Source organism: Mus musculus, chromosome 8 (genome assembly GCF_000001635.26).
Source record: "Mus musculus strain C57BL/6J chromosome 8, GRCm38.p6 C57BL/6J".
Classification (NCBI taxonomy): domain Eukaryota; kingdom Metazoa; phylum Chordata; class Mammalia; order Rodentia; family Muridae; genus Mus; species Mus musculus.
The window spans coordinates 48,555,877-48,581,597 of NC_000074.6; the positions used below are offsets into that span (position 1 = coordinate 48,555,877).

General features: G+C 41.3%; 1 protein-coding gene across 24 annotated transcripts in view; it reads right to left on the reverse strand.

Moving 5' to 3' along the window:
- Tenm3 (teneurin transmembrane protein 3) overlaps positions 1-25,721 on the reverse strand; it is a 1,297,160-nt gene that overhangs the window by 330,212 nt on the left and 941,227 nt on the right. For 3 of the 24 annotated variants that reach the window (XM_030243526.1, XM_030243525.1, XM_006509409.4), the window contains exon 1: positions 2-24,787. The exons of 20 other annotated variants lie outside the window; for them this stretch is intronic. The gene's annotated coding sequence lies outside the window, so the exon portion shown is untranslated. Of the gene's footprint in view, position 1; positions 24,788-25,721 lie in introns of those variants that run through there. One more of the 24 variants, XM_030243528.1, reaches the window with a different exon arrangement.

Sequence of the window (25,721 nt, forward strand, 5' to 3'; positions counted from 1 at the left end):
CCTGCAGGCGGGAGGAGTCCACACGCGGCCCGGAGTCTAGCTCGCCCGGCCCGGCGTGCGCAGCGCGTGGGTGGGTGTCGCCTGGGAGCGCCGCGGGGACCCGCGCAGCCCGCGCTCGCCCTGAGCCTCGGTCACGTTGCTCCGCCACTCTTGGCCCCGGGACGGCGCAGGGGCGGCCGTGCATCCCGGTACTCACCACTAGCGCCCCCCTCCTCCCCAGATGCTGGGGACCGTCACCAGGGGCCCTGGAGCTGGAAGCTTAAGACCAAGTGGTCTGATCTCTGAATGAAGTGCAGGGCTGGCCAACCCTGATCTGCAAAAGCTAATGTGTTCTAACCAGCTTTACTTTTAAATAAAACATACTTCAATATTACTGCGCTCAATTTTTTTTTTATTCCCCAAACTGTCCCTTCCTCTCCTCGGGCTCCACTTTTATCATATTTTTCAATCCCTCCATTCCAACGTCCTGCCTTTTAATTTCTCTTTCTTCTAGAACATTCTACCTCCCCCTTCAGACACCACTTCCAGTACTCTGAGAATGGCTGTTCAAGGATTTTTAGATTTACCAGCGGGTTTTTTTTTTTTACAGTTATAAAAGATACATACATATGTACATATTTTTTCATTCATTTTAATCAATATATTGTTACCATTTTTCATTTTTCATTTTAACTCACTTTAGACTCACACACCCCAAAAGATGATACTGTAGGAGATAAACTATCATTTCATCCCTGTATTTTTCAAGAATCCACGTACTTCCACTCCCCCCTTCTTTTGGGGAAGGACAATCATTTTCCATATCCTCAGGATTCCACGATAACCATGTTTGTCCTTTTTTGGCTTTGATAGTCCTGACATCTAAGGGTCCAAGGTTACGAAGGCATCCCTTTCTCTGCAGACTTCCTCTTCTCAATCTCCATGACCTTCTCAGACATCCATCAGCACACCGAGAAATAGCAGTTGCCACTCCATATTTAAGCAAATTATCTGCCTCTTACTGTTCTTTCATAACGAAGGAGGCCCTTCTAAAAACCACGATTCACCAAACGCATCCTATTCCAGACTGTGCGGGGAGGGATCGATTTGGGACCTTTAATTGGCATTATTAAGATATCATAGAAGTTACTTTAAAATAGCAATTATTTAAAATTTAGACGTTCCTTTGACAATCTAAAATTTGAAGTTATTTCAAGGTTTTGAAATTCTCTTTAGTAAAATTGGGTCAAAAAAGAGAACAATAGATATTTTTTTTAGGGCACAAAAAAAAAATTCAAAGCTCTTAAGCAAATACCTCCCTGAATCAACTGTTTTGAAAGAATCATTTCACAGATTCTCCAATGCTTGACTCTTCTCTGGGTGGATAGCCCCAAGACATTGCAAGTACACACTATATAACCTGAAAACAGAGCATGAAGAAGCTGTTCTTGGAGTCTTAGAGAAATTAAATAGGCAGAACATTGCAGAGTTGGAAATTGCTAAGACCCAAGGACTCGTCTGTCCTTGGGAAATGTATCTCTTGATTCTGATGACCACGGATTTGCAGATCTGGATCAGAACGGGAGAACACAGGAAGATGGACGGACTCTTTAATGGAAGAATGAATGGTTTGAAGAGCTTAAATAAATCACAGTTTGGGGCAAGATGAATCTTAAGAAGACCGATATTTGGCACGCTCATTTCCCCAGATAAATGCTATGCAAATTGGTCACTGATTGATAGCATTTATTAAAATTCCAATTTAAAATGCTAATTGAGCAATGCCCATTTATAAATATCAGATCCAGGTTAGGCAAATGTTTTTAATGTAGCATTATATTGGAAGTACGCTACGTATGTGTCTAGTTTTTCTGAATACAAAAAGTGATTATTCCAAATGAGACAAAGACAACATCCCTTAAGAATTATCAAGGGCTGACTTTCACAGAGCCTGGGTAGGGACAGAAGAGACCTAGGAAGAGATGTTTTTAAGTTGTTTCCTTTGCTGACATATGAAGGATGGGGTCTCCATACATTTTCCAAGGAAAACCATGGGATTGCGACCACACCCATCCACGCAGTCACTCACTGCCATCTTTTTTTGGGAGTCCACCAAAGGGTCACACAGGGCAGTGTGCAGACATAAGGCACACATTCAGTTCCTGTTTTCTTCTATCATCACTGGCCATATTGATGATGCTGGGATTAATTAGCATTATGGATACTGCCTTCACAACCAAAGTAGTTCTTACAGAGGATCTGCAGAATTCCCTACAGTTGCACAAGCAGAAACTATTAAATATGTTGAACCATGTGGCTATTTTATGTTGCGAATGAATAACCACATGGAATCATACTTGCAATATTAAATGAATCTTACTTATAACTGAATTCAGTTCTTTAGGCATAAAACACTAATGACTGCACACCACAAGGAAGATTTTTAAAAATGCATGAACCAAACCAAATCAAAGCAGATTGGGGTTTTTTTTTTTTGTTTTTGTTTTTGTTTTAAAAATGGGCCCATGAATGAGCTGTTACCTCCAACTGGTGCTGACCTTGCTTCATAGTCACAGTGCTTCTGGCCTCTCCCTACAAAGCCTACAGCCTTGAAGAATCAGAACCAGAACGCAACTGAAACCAAGATATTTACATTCCCGGATAATTATTAAGCACTGGAACCAGACTGTCAGAGATGCTAACACAAAATCAATCTCAAACACAGCAATATTCATATATGACCATGTGAAGCTAACACTACCATAGAACATCTCATGCCAGGACAGCATAATATATTGAGCATTTTGGTGTGTATCTTTCTTTTTCTTTATTCTGTTTTTGTCCTGGATATCAAACCAAGTCACTAGCATGATTGGCAAGTGCTATGCCCTGAGCTAACACCTACTACTTAAATTCTCTAAGCCCCTTTAAGTAGCCAGCAGTAGTGTTCCACTTTATAGACGAGGTACTGGAAACTAAAGGGGCTAAGACTGTACCCACCTATTTACAGGGTGCCAGGCTTAGGCTATGTCTCAATGAGAGGGCTCCTGAGTCACACAGTCCTTTCAGAGACTTGGCTCAATAATTAAACTGGTTTCAAATGTGTTGTTCACTGTCTAAGCCAAATTTATCAAGCAAGGTATATCACCTACTGGGAACCACGATGCCCCAGTTTACAAAGGATGTAGATCATAGATGAAGGAACAAAAGGCCAAATACCTTAATTCCTCCTGTTTTGAAAATACTTCAGGAGGGTATACCAATATTAGTATTGTTTGCAAACTGGAAATTTTGTAGCAGAATAAAATGATCACAAAGCATTCCTAAATACTTGATTTAGAAATTATCATGTGAAGGATGGCATGTGTCTGCCAATTAGAAGGTCTCTGCTAACAATTGTAATTTCACTTAAAAGCGCTGTTCCTTTAAAAAAAAAAGAATGTCAAAGAAACTGTTACCAAGATTCTAGTATACTGATATCAATTGGTGTATAGTAATTGTGCTGATATCAACTGGTACCTAATAATTGCACAATTACTCTGGTCACACACTCTGCATAAAATTTTAGATTTTATTGAAAGTTTTGCCAAACATTTTTTTTCTGGTCAGTAGCACACATAATTTCCTAACAACCACAGCGTCTCTAGTATTAGTTGATGAAAAATCTATTTTAAAATCATATTTCTGGTCCTATTTTCTCATCACATTCAAGGTTCATATCCACAATAGATATAAGGACTTGAAAACAGCCTTGCAAGAAAGGCCAGCTCATAATTTTTCATGGGTGTCTGTAATGAATCTAAAGAAATAAAATCTAGGTGATTCTTCACCCCCAAATATTCATATTTATTTTAAAACTAAATGAAAACAGCCACATGTGAAAATGATTCCTAAAATGCAAGTTTCTTTTCTTTGTTTTCAAAGCCATTGATTTTTTTTTTCACCAAAAGAAAGAAAAGTCAGTCAAGTATGTGATAAAGAACTGAAGCTCTTTGCTTTGCAATCAAGCCGGTGTGTACCAAAAGAACTCATCCTTATTTCTGGCCCCATTCGGGTGACCTTGGGCAGGAGCCTGCTGGGCCCTAACCAATCTGGACAGACAAGGGAAGAGGAGGAAGCAGGGACCAGGTGGATGTGATGAAGTCTGGATTCCTTGCAGGGGGCAAGCAAGCAAGCCGCTGGATCCAAGAGGCTTGGTGACCGCCTGCTTCCTTACTGGCAAACTTCCAAGCTGGAGAGAGACCAGGGTGAGCAAGGAGATCATTCCAACCTGGTGGGAAGCTAGACAGGGCTGGAGGGCAGACTTTCAAAACTAAGATGGCCAGCAAGAGTTTTCAGGGGAAGGGATGCCAGGTACTGAATATATAGCAAGAGCTAAGGGATCAAGCCAAACACCTCCCAAAGGCAACATTAAAAGGGAGTCTCCAGTTCCAAGGCGTATAGAACCTTATAACATCTGTGAACTACCGGCCTCTGGAAGTGCAGTGGGGAGGAAGAGGAGAGGCGGAAGGAACACACTGTTCATCTCTAGCACATGAGTGCAGGCAGCAATACTAATTCCCAGGCCCACCCAGGGATGGCACTGTCTGTCTATTCAAGCGGAGCAGCCTACTGGGGCTCACCTAAAATTTCAGGTCTTGCAGATAGGAATACCTCCTGGAGGCATATTTGTATGTATTCTCTGACAGTTCAAGTTTCATAAATACCGATGTGATAAATAAACGTTAACTAAGCGACTCCGGTCGAGCAGCAATGCCCTCAATCTGGACTGTTTATTCTCAGCCACTCCCTTTCCCATGCCACAAAACACTGGCCTTAGGACCACTGCAGTTCATGTCAAAAAAAAAAAAAAAGAAAGAAAGAAAAACTAGGTAGCATGCCTGTGAATTCACGTAAGGCACTGTATGTATCTTTCTTTGTCTCAGAAAACTAAGAGCTACTTATTTGTGAGAAATGGCGATGGAGTGTCATCAGAGGGTTTGTCTGTTCTGGTACCAGACCCAGGTGCCAGTCGGTTCCTTCCTCCATGTACTGAACACAACACGGAAGTCATATAAATTTTGACATTTACCTTTTAAATTTTATAATGTCAAAAAAAATTTTCCACACGATCAGCAGTATCAATCATTTCTGCATCTACTTCGGAAAACACATGTAGATAATCAGCAACGTGTTGGCTTGTGGTATTTTCATGAATCGGGTACATGAAATATGTTTTTAATGAGTTCTCTTGAATTGTGAACATAAAGTATGTGTAGATTTCTTTTTATACTTCACTTTGCTAAATGCTTGGCAAGGCTGCTTTTCACCCGGCCAATCACAGCTTGGTCATAATGTGACATAAAGGAATTTCCTGATTGGCCAGGACCAGCTGAAGGGTCTGGCTGTGTGCCCCCATTGAGTTGAGCGAATATCTTTTTCTATCCATCTTCACACCATATTCTGCTGCCTGTCTTCTTGCCCCTAACTCCTTTCTGACCATAAACATTTCACGGAGACAGAGACTGTTGGGTAAGGGAAATGGCAACTGCATGATTCCTCTGCAGACTCCGCAACAGGTACAAACTAAGTAGGCAGTAAGTAGGTGCTGTGTAGATGGATGGGTCACTAGAAACAAATAGTCCAGACTAGAGACACACCTTGTTAAATGAAGTAGTCCAGATATTTGCCTTTATTAGACTATGATGAGGTAATTGTACTTATGAGACTATGATGACATAGCTATTGTGTCTCTCTCCCTCCTCCCTGCCACTACAACCCCACTCACATACACCAATGAGGTGACATGCATTTTGACAATAGAAGTTGTGACCTAATGGAACTTACCGCTATTGGTAGTTCAAGTCATTATTGTAAACTCCATAATACATATGTTTTTGTCATAAAATCACAAGATTACCACATTGGATATAAACATATTACATGATCTAGACTGACCTGCAGATCTCTTCCAAATATAGTCCATGAATATTGACACTGTGTCCTAATGAATTTTGTTGTTTATCTTTTGGTACTTGTACTATACCATATCCATCCCAGTAATATAACTATGCCATATCCGTCCAAGTAGTATATAACAGTGCTTATTCACTGTTTTGAGAGTATCCCTCTAAAGCCACCACTTATAGACAATGCCTTCACTAGCATCAAGTATCAGTGATGAACAGTTGGCTGCCATTTTCTCAATAAGGACATTTCATCTTCTTGAAGGTGATTATTCTTTAATCTTCCCTTAAAATCCATTGTCATGATAAACTCAAAAGTTATTATTATTTTACCTCACACATCAGTTTTTTTAAAAATCTCTTTCATCCTTTTACTGGCTCCCTTCTAAACATCTCTTGACTATAAAGGGTGGAGCTAGCCAAGAACCACAAAGTCTCAGAGCCTCTGCCAGAGTTAGGGGCCCCGAGAAAAGAATAAAGTTTGGTGGAAGGACAAAAGGTCAAGTGAGAGAAAATCCAAGGCGAGCATCTCACCACTGTCTATTCAGAGGTGGGAAGGGGTGACGGAGTTCTGCAGCAGAGAGTCACAGCTCCGTCCAGGTGCGTTACCATCATGCCTGAGATCTAGAGGCAGTGTGTGAGTGAGCAGAGGAAGCCACATGCTCAGCTTGAATCTTGGGGATTTCCGAAGACGATAACGAAGAGCACCCTGTGGAAGACCACCCCGTAGAAGAGGTCAGGGCTAGTGGGACAGAGGGCGACCTCTAGGAAACTGAAGAGGATGAACAGCACACATGACACGTCCAGCAGGACAGCCTTCAGGATCTGGGCCTGGGCACAGTTCGGTGATACTTAATAAGAATCCTCGTTGCAGATTAATATTTAGGATGATGGAAGCTCTTGGAATTGGCAGGCAGAAGCAGTTTGTGAGCTAAAGGATGATAATTTCTAGAACAGTAATGGGGTGAGTGTCCGATTTAATGGTTGTTTGAAAGAAAATGGATGCGGAGAAACGAAGAGAGGAGACCAGTGTACAAGCTAGCTTTTTTCCTTCTTCAGAGCATCTGTACTTTAATTCCACTCACACTAATTAAATGACTACTATGTGCCCAAAACACCTTAGGTAGTTTTAACCGAAAAGACTTCCTTAGTTCCACAAAGAGCCAAGCTAGTTAAAACTTGGGGAAAAAAAATAATGTGTCTCCATTATTTAAATGTTCTTGGCAAGGGGCGGTGGTGGGGGTCAGGGAACAACTGTGACAATTTTTTTTAAAAGAAAAATTCCTAAAGAGGGTCTGTACCAATTTGTAAAAACTAAAGTACACTTAGAGTCTTGCTAGAAGCAATTTCAGCAGGAAAATTAACAAGTGGACGCAGAAACTTCTGGGTACGGAGGGGTCCTGTTGTTTGTCTTATTCTGAGGGCTTTGAGCTTCTGAGTGTCTATAGACTTCTGGTGTCATCTTTCTCTTAGGAAAACTGGAACAGACGGAACCAGGTCCACCCGAATTATTGGATGGCAGAAATAAGGACATCTATTGATGCTAAACTAACTGACGATGGCTAGAGGCTTTGACAAACCAGGGTTCATGACCTCTGATGCACACCTCCCCACGGAGACTCTGACACCAGACAATCCAGCCACTTTGGAGTCCATCGCACATGGTAATTTGACTTCAAAATGCAAACCACTGTGAAGCCCCCAGAACTGTTGTTATTTCTGGCCAGGACCTTTGTGAGATTTTCAACAGAAAAAAAAAAAAAAGTTTGTGCAGTGTGATCATTCAAATGAACTTCAAAGATGAAGGTGAAGTAAGCTGGAGTATTAATTTCATAATATTACCCACTAGGTCAATAGATCCCCATGTCATTTTAACTACAGTAAGGCTGGTTTGGTTCAGATGACGTAAGCAGACTGGATAAGCAGAAAGGCTCTCAGGGGCAGGCGGGCGTCCATGTTAAATAATCACACCATCAGGGGGTCTGTATTCCGCAGGGGAGGTTGGATAAGTCTGGGTCAAAGACTTTCTGGCAGGGTTTCAGAAGGATGCCTCGAATTAGAAAGTCTCCGACCAGAAAAAGTACAGTTGGATTAGGGTGTGATTAATAGTAATTTATGACAGTGAGAAAAGTCCTAAATTAGAGTGGGACATTTATACACTACAAAGCTAATTCTATTGTTGGTGATCATCTTTAGCGATTTTAAGAAACCATGAATTCTTAACACCCATGTTGGGGAAAAAATCACTGGTTGAAATTCAGAAAAACAGGTATCACAATCTACCATTGGTATAGAGTTCCCAATAAATATCCCATGCTGTTGACAGAATGGACTCACTACCAAAGAAAGGAACGGAAAGGAAGACTGCATCAATAGCGTCTACACTGAAGCCCAGCACAGTGGCCCACCTCTGAGCTCTGAGCACACTGACTTCCGACGATATTTTGAGTCCAAGGACAACCTGGCATGTGTAGGGAGAACTTACCTAAAAAACAAATATGTTTTGTATATAGATACGGCACCTAACACCTTGACATGACTAAATGAATGGTTGGGAAAAAAAATGTCACTAATTCTCCAGAAAAAGGGAAACCTGAGATCCGAACATGGAGCCTCTGCCTGGCTCTAAGGTGTTGGGAGGGTTTTATCTGCCCCCCCAAAAGGAGTCTTCCTTGACTTCTGCCATTCTCTCTCTCTCTCTTTCTCTCTCTCTCTTTCTCTCTCTCTCTTCTCCATCTCTGTCTCTCCCCTCTCTCCCCTTCCCCCTTCTCCCTCCTCTCCCCTCCCCTCCCCTCTCAGACACCCTCTCGCACTTGGACCAATATGTAGTCAAGGCTGGCCTTGGGGTCTAGCACCTTCAGACTCACCTCCTCCCCCACTACTCTCCCACCCCCACCCCCTCCCCACTTCCCTTTACAAGCATTTACCAGCACTCTTGACTCAATGTCCTTTGTCCTGTTGCTGTCTTGTGGTTGTTGCTGGATTTCTCTGTGTGGGGCCTTGCACACTAGGCAACTGTGTAGCCTCTGAGCAGTGTCTTCAGAGATCTATTTGCTACAGTGTCACTCATTTGGGAAGGCTCTTCCTTTCCTACCCCAGAGGTGTCTCAAGCCTGTGACTGCTTTATTTATTTATTTGCATATAGTATAAATTTGTTGTAAAGCTCAGGTTAAGTTTTCATTTGTTTTTAAAGGCTGAAATAAAGGCCTCTCATAGCCATTTCTGAACATAGACTTCTTAAGGAAGACAGGATATTCAAAATACCTAGTTTTGTCTTAAGTCCGTCTCTTAGCTTAACATTCCATGGTGGGGAAATAGCAGCCATATCTCCATGCACATGAGAGTCAAGACGGCTGAGGATAGAACTCAGTGGTATAGCTCATTTTTATTTATGACTTATTTTATTTGTGTGTGCATGTGCACACACGTTTGTGCGGCATTTACACACATGTGCGTGCACATCTACTCACAAGCATATGAGTGCCCATGAAGGCCAGAAGAAGATATCCAGTCCTCTGTAGCTGGAGTCACAGGCAAGTGTGAGCCTCGGAAGTGGGTGCTGGAATCACGCTACAGCCTTCTCCAGAACAGCAAGCTCTGCTCACCTGAGAGCCCTTTCTCCAGCCCCTCAGTGGTACAGTTCTTAGCTAGTTCACACAAAGACCCAATTTTGATCCAATTTCCAGAACTGAAAAAAAAGTGAGAACTGTTGTTTCTTATGAAATTCAAGAAGAACGAAGACCAAAGTGTGGACACTTTGCCCTTTCTTAGAAATGGGAACAAAACACCCATGGAAGGAGTTACAGAGACAAAATTTGGAGCTGTGACGAAAGGATGGACCATCTAGTGATTGCCATATGCAGGGATCCATCCCATAATCAGCTTCCAAACGCTGACACCATTGCATACACTAGCAAGATTTTGCTGAAAGGACCCAGATGTAGCTCTCTCTTGTAAGACTATGCCAGGGCCTAGCAAACACAGAAGTGGATGCTCACAGTCAGCTATTGAATGGATCACAGGGCCCCCAATGGAGGAGCTAGAGAAATTACCCAAGGAGCTATAGGGAACTGCAACCCTATAGGTGGAACAACAATATGAACTAACCAGTACCCGGGAGCTCTTGTCTCTAGCTGCATATGTATCAAAAGATGGCCTAGTCGGCCATCACTGGAAAGAGAGGCCCATTGGACTTGCAAACTTTATATGCCCCAGTACAGGGGAACCCCAGGGCCAAAAAGGGGGAGTGGGTGGGTAGGGGATTGGGGGGTGGGTATGGGGGACTTTTGGGATAGCATTGAAAATGTAAACGAGGAAAATACCTAATAAATAAATAAATAAATAAATAAAAAATAATAAATCCAAAAAAAAAAAAAAAGAATACATTAGCCGGGCGTGGTGGCGCACACCTTTAATCCCAGCACTCGGGAGGCAGAGGCAGGTGGATTTCTGAGTTCAAGGCCAGCCTGGTCTACAAAGTGAGTTCCAGGACAGCAAGGGCTATATAGAGAAACCCTGTCTTGGAGAAAAAAACCAAAAAACAACAACAAGAAAAAGAATAACATTGGTCATTTTTAGGAGCTAAGAGAGGTGACAAGGTATATGTGACCTACGTTACCATGCGTCATTACATTGTTGGTGACAAGGACAGAGCCACAGCCATATAATATGTGTTCATTTCTCCCCCTCCTTTACAGCCGTCATTCACCACTTAATGACAGGCACATGTTTTGAGAATTGAGCTATTGGGTAGTTGTGTCACTGTGTGAACTTTCTGCAAACTTAGCAAGTATAGGCCAACTATTTGGTATAGTTTCCTGATACAATTAAAGACTGACGTTACCAGAAACTGCATGAGGACATTGCTGGGATACAATGGCAGATGGTAATAAAATATATATTTGTGTGTGTGTCACCATACATATGTGTGTATACGTATATTATGTATTTATGTACATATGTATGTATATGTTTATATGTATATGTATGAAATTAAATTAATTAAACATTAAATTAAATATATTTAAACAAATAAAAGTTAGTAGATTTTAAAATAGTGCTTAGACATGAAATATAATAAATACAGCAGCCAGTGACATAACTTTTATAATCACTATCCAGTTTCATATTCTTGATGCAATTGCCCACCCTACACTTTTATACAATGGCGGCACAGAAGGCTTGCTCACACAACCATGGCCACAAGCACGTGAGTAATGGGTTGTGTTCATCTGTGATGAGGGCTATTTTGTCATGAGTGATGGGAAACCATCAGCTCCTAGCAATCCCGCGGGCCCTCTGTCCTCGCTGCGGTGTGCTGTTAACTGAACTGTCATGGTGCTACCCACGACCCCTGTGCTATAAGACTTCCTGTAATGACTCCACATCCTCTCGGTGGGTTCAAGTAAGGGGCTCTACTAATAGGAGTCTCTCTGTGACTGCAGGTTGAGTGGACCCCTTCCCTGCATGAAGAGATAACATGTCAGACCCTAGTGGAAACTTTACAGACCCGCTTCAGCTCATTCTTCCAACACAACAGAGGCCTGGGAGACCCTACCCATGTGTCAGAGTCCCATTCATTTTATATTTGTAGGGCTACACACCTGGAAGTGTGCTTCTCTGTAGAAGGCAAACATATCCCTTACTTATAAGTGATTCTAAATATTGTTAACACGGCGCCTCCTTAAGTAAAGAGGCAGCGAGAGGAAGTGACATGTGCCTAAAGGCAAACCTGCTGTCACTAGAATATCAGAATTCTTTCCACCCCTTCAAACATGACGCTGCCCAGCTCCTTTGATTAACATAAGATTTCAATTAAAATCATTATACCTAGCGTGTGTGTGTGTGTGTGTGCGTGTGTGTGTGTGTGTGTGTGTGTGTGTGTGTGTGTGTGTGTGTGGTGTGTGTATGGAACTTGCTTTTCTCATTCTAAAATTAGAATGTTTATAATATTCAACTCTTTATTTCAAAAAGGTCAGGATGAATAGCAATGGAAAGTAGAACACTAATCCATATCAATTTTCTTACAATGCCGAAGAAATCAACCAACTTCAGGCCCTTCGGCTGTGTGAACTAGCCGTACGTTCGCCACCCTTCTTCCTTCGTGAGGGAAGCATTAAAGATTACCCTTCCTGCACAGAGGCAGCCAGCCGCTGCATATGCCTAAAAAGGGAATATTTGAAAAATTCTTAAATTCCTTCTCGTGCCTCGTTTCCTATCCTTTTTCAAGGCGGTTTCCTAGTTTCTCACACTCCTCCCCGCTGGCAGCTGCTTCTTTGGGGCCTTTCTCTGGCCCAAAGAAGGCAGGCAGCTCCCTGCCCACAGTTGCCTGTTTAGCTGATGCCAGCCCGGTTCCCAAGCTGGAGACAGAATGTCTAATCTCCATATTATAAGCAGCTTTCAATTGCCAGGATTTTAAAAGGCATCTTCACACTAGGTCCACAGGCTGGGGACTCCTAGCCCTCTTTTCATTGGGAATTCAAACAGTTTTGGGTGGGTGGGTGGGGGATTAAGTCCCTTACAAAAAAAGAGAGAGACAACACTTAACAACTGATTCACTCTGCACAGACACTGCAGTTCGCAAAGCTTTACCTGGAGTGTAAACTCAGAGATAGAAGCCATGCTATAAAAACACTGTACTTGTAGAGTGTCTAAAGCATTATGACTGGAGGGGAATAGCTTTCTCTAGCAGTCTGGCAGGGAGAATTGACTCTCTTGAACAAAGCCATAACTTCCATAAAAACCACGGGACTGGCGAAGGCCACTAGAAAAAAAAAGAGCGTGACAATACTTCCCCAGGTCCCCCCACCCCCCCCACACACGGCAGCCCCCAGCACAGACAGCTACTTGAGTGGAAAAGGCATCTAGCCCTCTTGATTTGTTTGAATTTGCATCAGACTCTTCTTGGGATACATCCAGGATTTGCTTTTTGCAGACTTCAAAGATACCAGCAACGAAGCACTTGTGCCTTGGCTATCCCTACGGAAATGTTCCACATCTTTTCTGCATCCAGTGTTCTGCTGATCATTGCAAAAGCCAAGAGTCCAGATCCTAGGTTCAGCTGGGGTGGCTGCACTGCATTCTTGGGCTTCCTCACGGTGGCCCAGCCCAGCAAAGATGACTGAACATCTCTTGGCAAGGATTCCTGAGGCTTCTCATTCAATTTTTTTTTTTTTAGAATGGATTTCTAAGTCTTTTGTGGTTGTTTGCTCTTATACTGTACCACAAAGAAAAATGTTCCCTGGACTAGTTTCTGAGATGCAATTTGAAAAACTCACAACAAGAAGAATGGCTTGCAGAGATGGCTAAGAAGGTAACGGCGCTTGCTATGCAAGCTTTTAGGCCGGAGCTCAGATCCCCCAACACACTCTAAAGCCAGGCTACTGTCCCAAACAAGGCAGGCTATTGTGGATTATTAACACTTGAGGTTATTCTCTGACCTCCACACAAATGCTGTCGCACACATGTTCCTCACGCGCAAATGAATAGCACATGCTTAACATCAGACACACAAAAAATGGTACTAAAAGCTTTAGAAATAAAATATTCTGATATATGATCTTTCCATGATAATTCTATGAAAATAAACCATAAATTTATACATGCAGGGGTTACAAATTCCCTCAAACCAGGCTCTTGGATTTTCTCTTTTTACCCTTAAAGTAACCATCATTTTTAACAGGCTCTACTCCCCTGTTCTTGACATCTCTACTCAGATCCCCGCTGGCTCTTTGGTTTTCATAGCTACCCCTCGCATCTAAACTGTTCACGTTGGAAACTTCCCAACCTTTAAATCTCATGGCATCTCTCTTAGAAGCCCCCTGCATGGTCTCTGCACCCCCAGCCCAATCCATACTCTACCTAAATCTTCCTAATGACTTATCTGCAAACGGTCTTCCCAGTGCAAATCATCAAATGGCTACTATTGACTAAAAAGTACAGCCAACTCCTCAGCCTATCATTTAAGGAAACCGCATTGTATCTTACCCTGGACAATCAGATTTTTCTCAGCAATGGCTCTACGCTTTTCCCAGCATTCTGTGAGCCACATTATGCCCTCTGCCTAAATGCCCATACTCCCTTCTTTTTTCTGTCCCTCCCTGAATTTCTAGGTCATTGCCACCTTCCAACATCTAAATTATAAACTCTGTTATCCAAGGGCTTCAAGTGGCAGCCAGGCTCATAGCCAATTGCTTAGTGTCCTCAACTGGCTCTCCCCCTAGAAACTTTAAATGCAACATGTTCAGGGTAATAATAAAAAATAATAACCTTCTACAAACCTCTATGTCTTCATGCATTCCCTGTACCATAAAAAGAAACTTTCCATCCATTCAAATGCTCAAAACACAGACTTGGGTACCAGTCATTCTTGACTGTCTTCTCTTTAATCCGCGCCCTCTCCTCCACCTCCCACGACCTATCAGCCCACATGTTCTGCATCACATTCACCCTGTAGCTATCCTCTTTGTTAATGAAATCACCATTTTTCAACCGCCTGCAGTATAAAGCCCACCTTCATCTTTGTTATCCTCTGCTACATCCTTCCTATGGCATACAGAAAAAAATCCTTACAAATAAGCTTAATGTGAATGTAGCATCATTTTACTGAATAATACTTCAAGTGAACATCACCATTGCTCCTCAGATGGGAACCGCTCAAACTCTTGAGCATATTGATAAGATTCTCTGTGATACAGAGTGGTAACTTCAAACATACACTGTGGTACCTACAGCTTCTTCCTTCTCTTTTATTATAACCTTTTTCTCCCTGGGCCAGCTCTCCCTGGACCTTCATGCTTCAGTTAAAATGTCTCCCTCTATATTCCTGATATTTCCTGTCTCCTGATGGTTGAATGCCATTTGAATATTGCAAACATTCACTGTATTAAAAAAATACCTAAGCCACTGTACCCATTGCAATGTATGAATTATCTTGAAAATAATTCATTTTACTACACATGAGGGTGTAAGGTATAACTCTGGGGTCAAGTACCTACGTAGAATGAATAAGGCCTTGGTCTGCGTCAGGATCACAAAGAGTAAAAGATAAATGGAGAATAATAAAACCCACCACCATTACCACCACTGCCACCAAGAAATGCAAGCTGGACTCAAATTTAAAACATAGCCATGATATAAATAATAACAAATACATAAAATAGTTCTGTATTTTATTGTACTCTTCTATATGACACATAGGAGCAGTTTCTTATTATTATGTGCATACATATAAATTTCACAGTAAAATGGGGTATAGCTAAGCACTGCTTTGAAAACCAGACCAATTTGGTAGGCACAAATAAATTTCGAAGTTAGTCTTGACTGCCCAAGAACATAGAAAACTGCTTAGTAGTCTCGTGATTTCCCAGAACTGAAAGACTTAGAGAAAGACGTGGCATTATCACTTCTTTCGAGGTTAATTGTGTGTCACCAGCAGATGACATGTCTTCCCTCTGGTAGGTACAGATTGTTTTCATGTTGGATCTTCAACACCCCAAAAAACTCAAATAAATTTTACCAGCAAAAAACAATAGTTTTGGATAAATCGCCTCTGGATCCGCTGCACTGGAGGAAGTCAATTTTTCTGGTAGGGGTAAAACATCAGACCTTGTTCTCATGTGTCACACACACACACACACACACACACACACACACACACACACACACACACACATTAGTGATAACTATTCCTATTGGACCAGAGCAGCACTTATACTAACATGAGTCCATTAGCAAGAATTAGCAAAGGTGGGAAATATACCCACAATGCAAGTTATTTTACTTTCGATTTTGTTATTTACTTATCTCTGAAGAAATCACAATACTGTGCTAGGAAAGTGAGCAAAATAAAAGTCCTTTTCAAGCCCACTGTATATTTTAAAAACAGATCGGATTGTTCTAATGCATGCATTTATGGAAAGACAGAGAGATCACACAGGTCAAACAAAGCTTTCCCAAGGTCCGCTCCCCTTCTGGACTCTCTGCTTGCCTCTCTGGCACCATCTTGGCTGTTTGATGGAACCACTGGCTGACCCAAAGAAAGTGAGCAGCTGGCCCAACCAGTACCTGTAAGATGCTCGGCTCTGCCAACCCCACTGGCCTCCACACATGCTCTCTCTAGCTGGATGGAGACTGGTTAAGCAGATCACATCTTACATCCTCAGGAAGCTTTCGGTAAAGAGACAAAAATGAAGGGAAACCGATCACAGTGGTCAGAGAAGCAGAGGTAAAGGACGTGGAACTTAGTCAAAAGGTGCCGACTCCACCCACGGAATATCCTGGTGCTCCTGCACTTCCGGAGATCGGACTGGAGGACTTCCGGTGTGGAGTGGCACGCACTCATTTCTTTCGTGTCTACAGAAATGGATCTCTGGGTTTTCCCTTTTGTGAACTGCTGTGAAATAAATCCTTATCTTCCAGGTAACCCTCGTGCCCCTAAGTCCCTACTTTCCAAAAGCTGCTCTTTGAATCAAGTTGGTTTTCTTTTTCTTTTTTTTTTGCTTAATGAATATTTAACAAAGCTAAGCTTATAAGGAATGACCTTTTGGTGGCTGGAGAGATGGCACATGTGCACACACACAGGCACATACATGCACACACACAGGCACACACATGCATACACACAGGCACACACACACACAGGCACACACAGGCATACACACAGACACACACATGCATACATACACACACACACAGACACACACATGCATACACACAGGCACACACACACACAGGCACACACAGGCATACACACAGGCACACACATGCACACATACATGCACACACAGGCACATGGGCACACACATTGGCATACATATATGCACACACACTGGCACACACACATGTACACATATGCACACACATGCACACACACATGCACACACACATGTATACACACATGCACGTGCGCACACACACACATAGGCATACACACATGTGCACACACAAGCATACACATAAATAATATAGCAAGTCTTTAAAATGTGTTTTAAAAAAAGGATTATGTTTACAGAAAACACATTAGCATACATTGTTTAATTGCCCTCAAATGGTTTACATAACCATCTGTCAATCACATTTTCCTTTTGTGGGAACAGAAAGGTCAGTAAGTTGGGAAAAACAACAACAACAACAACAGCAACAACCTGACAGCCCTGGGGAGGGGCTTGTAGGTGGGTGAAAAGTCACTTCTCATGAGTACAGCTGTGAGTAATGAAGGCAATGTGTTTGAGGCCTATTCTTGGATCAGTTCCCCAACATTTTCAACTCAACTTTTCTTGGCAAGAGTATTTGGGGCCATACTGTGTGTGTGTCTGAATTCCTTCAGCCAAAACCTCTTAATATGAAAATTCAGCAGTATCACATTGTGTATAGATGTCACAACTCAAAATCCAGTCTGCTTTATGTGTCGTATGACTCCAGGCTGACCTCTGTATCATGATAGGCTTATGTTCTAGCACAAAGTGGTATTTATCTCTGTCATTTCCTATAGCCATAGACAAAGACAGACACATATATTATCCTGTGTGCTTAGAATTTACAGGGAATATATACTGAAGGGAGGCAGTTTTAAGTGAATTAACAGAAAATACATACAAGCCCAAATCACAGCTTGACTGTAACCTTAATGAGTAATAATTCTATTGGAAAAAAACAAGCCAAGAATTTCTATCTTAAGGGAATGCGGCTTTCTCTCCCTCACTAAGGATAAATTCCTCTCAAAATATACTTATCCCCTCTAAGAACAAAGAAAAGCTTCCTTTTCGTTACAAAGCTGCATTTTGTAAAGTAAATTTTTGGAAAGACTACACATACCACAAATGTGGTTTCAACCTTTAATATCTTTAAAAACCCAAGTGCAAGGATGTAAAACAAACACACGTAACAACAGGGGCTGTGTTGAATGGATATGCAAAGATTGATATATTTCCAGACGATAGAAACCTATCCCATACTAGTGTTTTGAGCTAAATGTGTAAATTCAAAAAGTCTTATTAGGTGGATCTCCGGAAGGCTAGTCAGCACATAAAGAATGCGAGTATCAAACCCAAACATTAACACAAAGAGACTTTGAAAATAAGCTGGAAACTATGAGCAGATGCCTCAGCACGAAAGAAAATTAGAAATATAAATATGTAAAACTGAAAAGCAAATATTTTGGAAACATGTTTGGAAATTCCATATTTTTCAGCAGATAATGAATACGAGGGTATTATTACATTTTCTTTCTGAAAGATTGAGAGCTTTTGCTTATACTCAGTAATTACCTATGTTAAATCATGCTTGGAAAAGTATGAACTCTAGGCTCTAATCCACGCAAAGACTAAGAATATTTGTCAGAACGGATAATGGGACAAAGTTGCTTCCGCATAGTATTAGTTGCGGAAAACGGTCCAAATCTTAAAGCTAACAGCATACCACAATATACAATCCAAAATGCTCTAGTTGGCCACAACATGTATTCATATGGAAGTTAATCTCAATTTGGCTTTTAATTTGTTTTGAAAGTACAGAGCTGATGGTCCATAGTTGAGATGTCTGACGATTCATTTTCTCATATTTTCATAATGCGTATGCAAAGGGTTTGTGTAAGTCTGGAGAGTGTAGACAAATAACCCTTAGTCATTATCTTGGAAACTGTCTCACTAATCTTAAAGTCGTCTCTTACAATTTATAATTTGTGTGTTTGTATGTGTGTGTACAGCTGCTTATTCATGGATGTGACTGTGACATGAATACCAGGGCATCTGACAGGTGAGACACTTGGGTGACAGCCCTTGCCTTCCCCTTATTTGAGGTAGGGTTGCTTGGCTGTTTATGGCTGTCTGTGCCATGTATACCATAACTAACTGGTCTTGTTTACAAGGAACATCTTGCCTCTACCTCCCCATCCTATCATAGAAGGACCTGGGATACAGATGTGCATGGTCCACTCTCTCTGGCTTTATGTAGGTTATGGGGATTGGAACTCAAGGTCTCACACTCATATAGCAAGCTCTAGAGCCACAGAGCCATATCCCCAACCCCGTTTTGTAATTTTTTTTTTAAAAAGGGCAGCATATCTTTTCGTACTTGTCCTCAAAAATCAAATATTGAAAAGTATGTAGAACATTCTCCACCATTGTCCAGTGTTAGCGTGTGGAAGAAGCTAACCACCCAACCAGTCATTCTCAATGCACATATTTGTTACCATAGGAGACTGGAAAATGTCTGTCCCCCCAGAACTGAACTGATGGTTCTCATGTCAATATTGGCACAGTTAAAAGTCAAGAGAGACATTTTACTCCCAAACTGAATTATGTTTGGAACGCTTTTTGGAAAGAAACACAGAATGAACCATCATGGAAATTCTAATACGTTCTATTTCCACGTTGGATGTTTTTAATTCACCTTTATCAGTTACAAATTCAGTTGAGATCATTCAGGGAAAAAAAAAAAGGCGGTCTACTTTGATAGAAAGCCTAGAAGCTCAAGGTCTCAGAGATTAACCAGGGATCAATCTAATCTTGACTAACCATCCTTGTGGGCCCCTAGAAACATCTGTGTTTTATCAGGAACTCCAGAAAATGCAATGCATACCACAGTGGAAACTGTCTTCAGCCCTTCTCCCTTTCTAATGGAATGTTTTACCAAGATTTGTTTTATGTTTGACAGAAAATAAATTACTAAGATATAAGAGATTATCTAAAGATTTGTGATCCTCACAGAGCAGGTTAACATGAGTTGGCCGAGATCGGCGTTTGGGATATGTAAGGATACGGCTTCGGTGGTTGTCTAGGGCAACCACAATGATCTGCATGTTGGATTTTTATTTTTTTTGAGAAATTAAAATACAAAGATATAAGTCCAGAGACTAATACTATAATTGAGTCTAGTACAATCCCTCAAAAAACATAAAATGTTCTTTATCTCCTGAAGGGATTATTTAGAGAGCAGAGCCTCAACATTGAAGTAAGCGTAAAGATAGGCACATTGTGCAATTTGAAAATGAGTATCCACGTACAATACTACATTTGGGGAGACATGTTAGGAATCTTTCTGATGTATGCTGGGATATGACACCAAAGAGACTACCCACTGTCTGGTCTGTTATGTTTTGTGAGGGAGGGTAAATATAATTTTGATACAATAACAGCAAAAGGATATCCCATACAGCAGCGTTTCCCTCTACATCAAGGCTGATTTCCCTCTCTAAATTTTTTTTAATATCATTTACCACAGATAAACAAAAAGCTTGTGGCTATGAAAAAAAGAAGACAGATTTGCCCAATCTCATCCCCCCAGAAAAGACATCCACTGCGCGCACAGGTTAACTTAGGAAGGGGTCAGTCTGGGGTCATTTTTTTTTTTCTGGCAAATTATATGATTAGTCCACAACTTGTTTCCTTTAAAAGCTAAGGGCATGAGGCAGGTTCCTCATCAAATGTGCAAAGCACATCAAATATGTGATTTAAATATCCATACTTTACATTCCCTTGGTCGTATGCTTTTTTTTTTTTTTTTAAGAAATGAAGTCCAAATGAGAAAGTACAAATGACAGAAGAAGAAAAGCCATAGACAGTAAAAGCCACAGAAAATCCTTCCTGTAGGATTCACTTCCCATGGGGCAAGACCTAGGGAGGGAGGCCTGACTGAAGATATGGCATATGGAAGATGAGAACAGAAATTACAGAAGGGGTTTTCATACTGCAAATGGATGCAAATATTTCACTTTTATATACTTTTCGGTAATTCTACTTTCCCAAGAAGAGCTCCAGGTTGAATTATCAATCTTAAGGCTTCTTTAAAACTCTTCATATGGCTTAACATATTTAATTCTATACACTGATCAATTGACAACAGCCATATATGTACATACATATGTATATACAAATATATGTATATTTATGCACAAATGCACATATGTAGTATATGTATATATGTGTGTGTGTGTATATGTATATATGAGCCTAGCCTATTATCAATGAGCTATTCTTAGTTTGTTTATATATTACATCTATTCTCATTTGTTTTATTCTCATATACTATTTCAAGTGAAAACTGATTTTCCAAGAACAAGGTGTATTTTCAAATCTCTGGTAATCTTGCCTTAAATTTTGCCCCTTGAGTTGAGAACACAGAAAGATCAAACAACTGCACTGTGAACTTTCCTTTTCTCATTAAGGGCAATATGCTAGAGTAATGGCTAAAGATAAAAACCCACAAGTTCATATCTTGTTCATGAGCTTAACAGAAAGGGAAGAAACATCCCAATATCTCCCTGTGCCTTAGAACATGCCTCTTAGAAGACATTAAAATTATTCCAAATCTTAAAATATTATCAGCTGCCATAAAAGAATCCCTCAAAATTAAACATGTTATTGTGATAGTTAACAATAAGCAGGTGTTTCATGTTTGAAAAATAAATTGGCCATTTGGAGTTTGGGGATATTAATATATGAAGCTTTGTGTATACTTTAGAAAGCAAGAGTATTTTATACTGTCATTTTCCCCCTTATAACTTTCTGGTCTCTGGCTTTTATTTCTCCATTGCTGGGTTTCTTGTCAGTGTTTTAAGAGACTGGGAGTTACATGACTTCTCAGGACACTGTGTCCACAATACAGGACATTACAGAACAGCCCCGAAGAATAAAGCCCTCATATCATCCACAGCTGTGAAAACTTGAATAATATGGATTTCATATATCCAGAGATATTTGGGATTCAACCTTAACTTATACAAATATTAGGTGATCTGGTAGCAAATGCTTTAAAGATGTGTAAGGGTGGCCAATATTTTCTTTTCTCCCCTTAGCCCCATCTCCCTTCTGAAATCCCCAGTGAGGAAATGCTCTATGAAACCCAAACAGAACTCTGAAAGTTAAATAAGAGTTAAAGGATGGTTTTGAAAAAAAAAAATACACGTACACACTCATGCACACAAACACACACATGCATATATATGTGCACACACACAGAGAATGGGCAGCCATTTTTGTGGCAACAGCTGAGACGGAGAAAGAGAGAGAGGGAGAGGGAGAGAGGGGGGAAAGAAGGGGAGAGAGGGGGAGAGAGAGAGAGGAAGGAGGAGGAGGAAGAGGGAAGAGGGGAGGGGAGAAAAGGAAGAGAAGAGAAGAGAAGAGAAGAGAAGAGAAGAGAAGAGAAGAGAAGAGAAGAGAAGAGAAGAGAGAAATCCAGTGGCAAGTGGCTATGGAGAGTGTGAAATCAAGGCCCAAGGGTCAGTGGAAAGAGAATCCAAAACACAGCAAGTTCACTCCTGTACCAGGATCTCCGAAAGGCCCGAGGAACAAAAACCTCCGGTGCTCCCTCCTGGTCTTCTTGGAGGGAGGAAGACTGGTTTTCAAGGGAGTTTCCCAGATGACACTTGGAAAGCCATCTGCCTAGCTACCTTTCTGATGTTCTTACACTAAAGAGTTCTTCCAATGACCTCAAACCACTGAGGCAATTATCACTTTGAAGCTGGGGACAGGGTTACCAAGGAAGAATGACTCCACTTGACTCAGGGCCCTGATCCCCCCATCCCCCACCTCACAACTTCGTAAACTTCCTGGGCATCGCGGGTTTCATCCTTGTAGAGGGAGCTACAACAGTAAAAGAATAATACCCTTTCCTAAACTGCTTTAAGTCTTCAGCTAACAGATAGCTCGCAACTGTAAGGTATTATTTTTTTAATAAGGCTCTGAGAATTGTACAATAGGAGTAAAAATTTTAAATAAAAAAAATTTTTTTAGGTCCACGTATATTTAGCACCTGCCCTCCCAGCGGCTGCTCCCACTTTGCTGTGAAATTGAATGACAAGTCGATTGTAATTTCAGGTTCTTCCTCCCAAACGGACTATTTCCAGGTCCCCACTAAATCCGGAGAGGATTCTTAAATTGGTTTCCTGGGACCCTTCCTATTCAGCGATGCCCTAATTTACCCTTCATAATTTGCAGCCTGCACGTGAGGCATTCTTGAACAGTTTGAAGTGAAGAGAAATTCTCATCATAATTAATTTTTAAGGCATCAGGGACTTGGATATGAGGTTACTGGGAGCCAACAACAGAAGCAGCCATGTCAGAGTGACAACAGGTCACAACAACGCAGTCCACCTTCGCTGTCACCACCGAAATAAAGTTCCTAGTTTCAAAGGGTGCAAGTGTGTTGTTGCCTGATGCCATTCTCAAAGGACTTTTTGAAGGATCCTCATCCGTTACCTATTTGGCTTTAGTGGCTTCTAACACTGCAGTTTATCCTTTTTTTTTCTTTTTAAAGGAAAGAATGTTAAAAATGTATGGCACCCCTTGATAAACAGTACCTCTACTGGGTTATAAAACATTAGCAAGGTATCAGAGATGCTCAGTGACAAAGGAACACATTTGCATTACAAGTAGTTTTACTCAGACAGAGAGGAAGACCAAGCTTGGAGAGGAGAGGGATTTTCACTAGAAGCCTTTCAGAAGTTATGTTAAAACCTTCTCTAGCCACGATGGGACTCATTTCCCAGGACGACTGCCTTAGGGAAGAGTAGAGTAGAAAAGCTGGCAATCCTCCTTGCAGGTCAACCGACGGTAAGCCAGTGAGGCTCGCTTCAGTCAGATCAGGGTGGGAGTGGGGGTGGAGGTGGGGGTGGCGGATGAGGATTCTGTAGTACCCTTGTGGCCCCCAGGGGTCATGGTTTGGAGGACTCTCGCTAGCTGTGGAGATGAGTTACATTGTAAATCAAGAACTGACTATTCCTCGCTGATTAGAAAGACCTTTGATTGTTTCCTTTTTTCCTTTTGTCTTTCTCTCTCCACAGCTCATTTCATTTTATGTTCTTTAGTTTCAAAAGAATCCCAATCAGCACAAAACAGATCTGATCCTTGTGAAAAGAAGAGACGGGGGATCTGTGTCTTCTTTGATTCTCTGTCCTGTTGTGCTTTCTTCCTTGACCTCGATATGCAAAGGAGGAAGAGAGTTACGGCCAGAGGCTAAACATTTACTAACAGCTGTCTTCTCTTCTGGATTCTTTCGGAAATTCAGAGTATATACAACCACTAACGGGAACTACATTGGTACAATTAATCTGGCTTTCAAAGTCACATGGACAGCAGGGAATAAATACAGGGGCAGAAACTGTGATCTAAGGGGAGATTCTAATGGGCTTTGCCTTGAGCGTCTGTCTCCCTGCTGTGCCCCCTAGCTTAGGTAATGCTAGGCAGTCATTCACTTGCAGTAAGCCATTGCTCTCTACTTCTCTGTGTGGTTGTCTGGGAGGAGAGCATGGAGAGCCGATGGCCAGGAAGATGAATCGGGAAAGCTGAAGATGGTATAGGGAACTTTTGATGCTAAGGAGTTTAATTTGGCCTTCAAACGCAGTTTCCCTGCTCATGCTGGTACATTTCAGAGACTCTGCTATGAAGGCCCAATGATGAAGTTCCCTTTATCCTTGGAACAACTGGATTTACTTACATGGCATGCAACTCTTTCCTCCTCCTCTGAACCAATATCAGTTTGTACCCATTAAGAGAAATGCATAGATTAAGCAAAGGAGGAATGTATAGGTCAGAAGAAAACGGCCCACTCCTCCACACTGAGTATGCTTTGTTGTTTTGTTTTGTTTTCCAGACAGGGTCTCACTATGGAGCACTTCCTGTCCTAGAATTCGCTCTGTAGACTCACAGAGATCTGCCTACCTCTGCCTCACAGTGATGAAAGGTGTGCTCCATCATGCCTGGCCCTGAGTGGTGTTTTCAAAGAGCATCATAAGAACAGAGAGCCACAAACAGAATTGCACGCTACTAATCAATTGATTAGCCACAGTGCCTCTAACTCTGCATCTCAGTCATTACCTCAATATACCTAGAGTCTAATAAGAATCCCCTTGTCAATAAACCCTTGTATTAATGCTCATGCTTTATAATCTTGCATATATATATATGTATATATATATATATATATATATATATATAGAGAGAGAGAGAGAGAGAGAGAGAGAGAGAGCTGTCGTCATAGCAGCTATGTCTGAAATGAAGTTTTCCTTTAATTGCTTTGAACTTAATCTCTTTCAACTGACTTATCTGAGCTTTACAGTGGAATGTCCTAGTTTTTAATATGATGAAGGATCTACAGTCATCTAGAGCAATGGTTTCAGGCCTAACGATGCGACTCTTTAATGCAGTTCCTCATGTTGTGATGTCCCCTAACCATAAAATTATTTTTGTGCTACTTCATAGCTGTAATTTTGCTATTATTAGGAATCATAAATAAATATCTGATATGCAGGATATCTGATATGCAATGCTCAAAGAGGTTGCTACCCACAGGTTGAGAACCACTGATCTAGACGAAACTCACTTTATGGAATTGCCCAGATGGATGTCTGTCAAGCCTCTTAAAATTAGTGGCCATATTATGGTGATAAAGAATCTTCACCAATGAGATACATGCACGTGCATCGATGAGATACATGCACGTGCATGGATGAGATACATGCATGTGCATGGATGAAATGTACATAACGAATGATCTCTCAATGGATGTCTATGGCCAATCAGGAAGCAATCCAAGGGACAGAGCTGGAACCTTTTCAACTGAAACCCACAATTAATTAATTTTATAGACAAATAGGTTAAATTTAGTTTTTGTTAATCATATAAATCATGACAGTGGAATAAGTATCTGTCTCTAACACATCACATTTACATGATGTTGGGTTTTTTTCTTTGTCTCCCTCTCCCTGAGACAGGGTCAAACAGACACAAGATTAAATATCTTTGGGGCTGAGGGATGAGGTGGCTTAGCAGTTAAGAGTACTGGCTGCTCTTCCAGAGAACT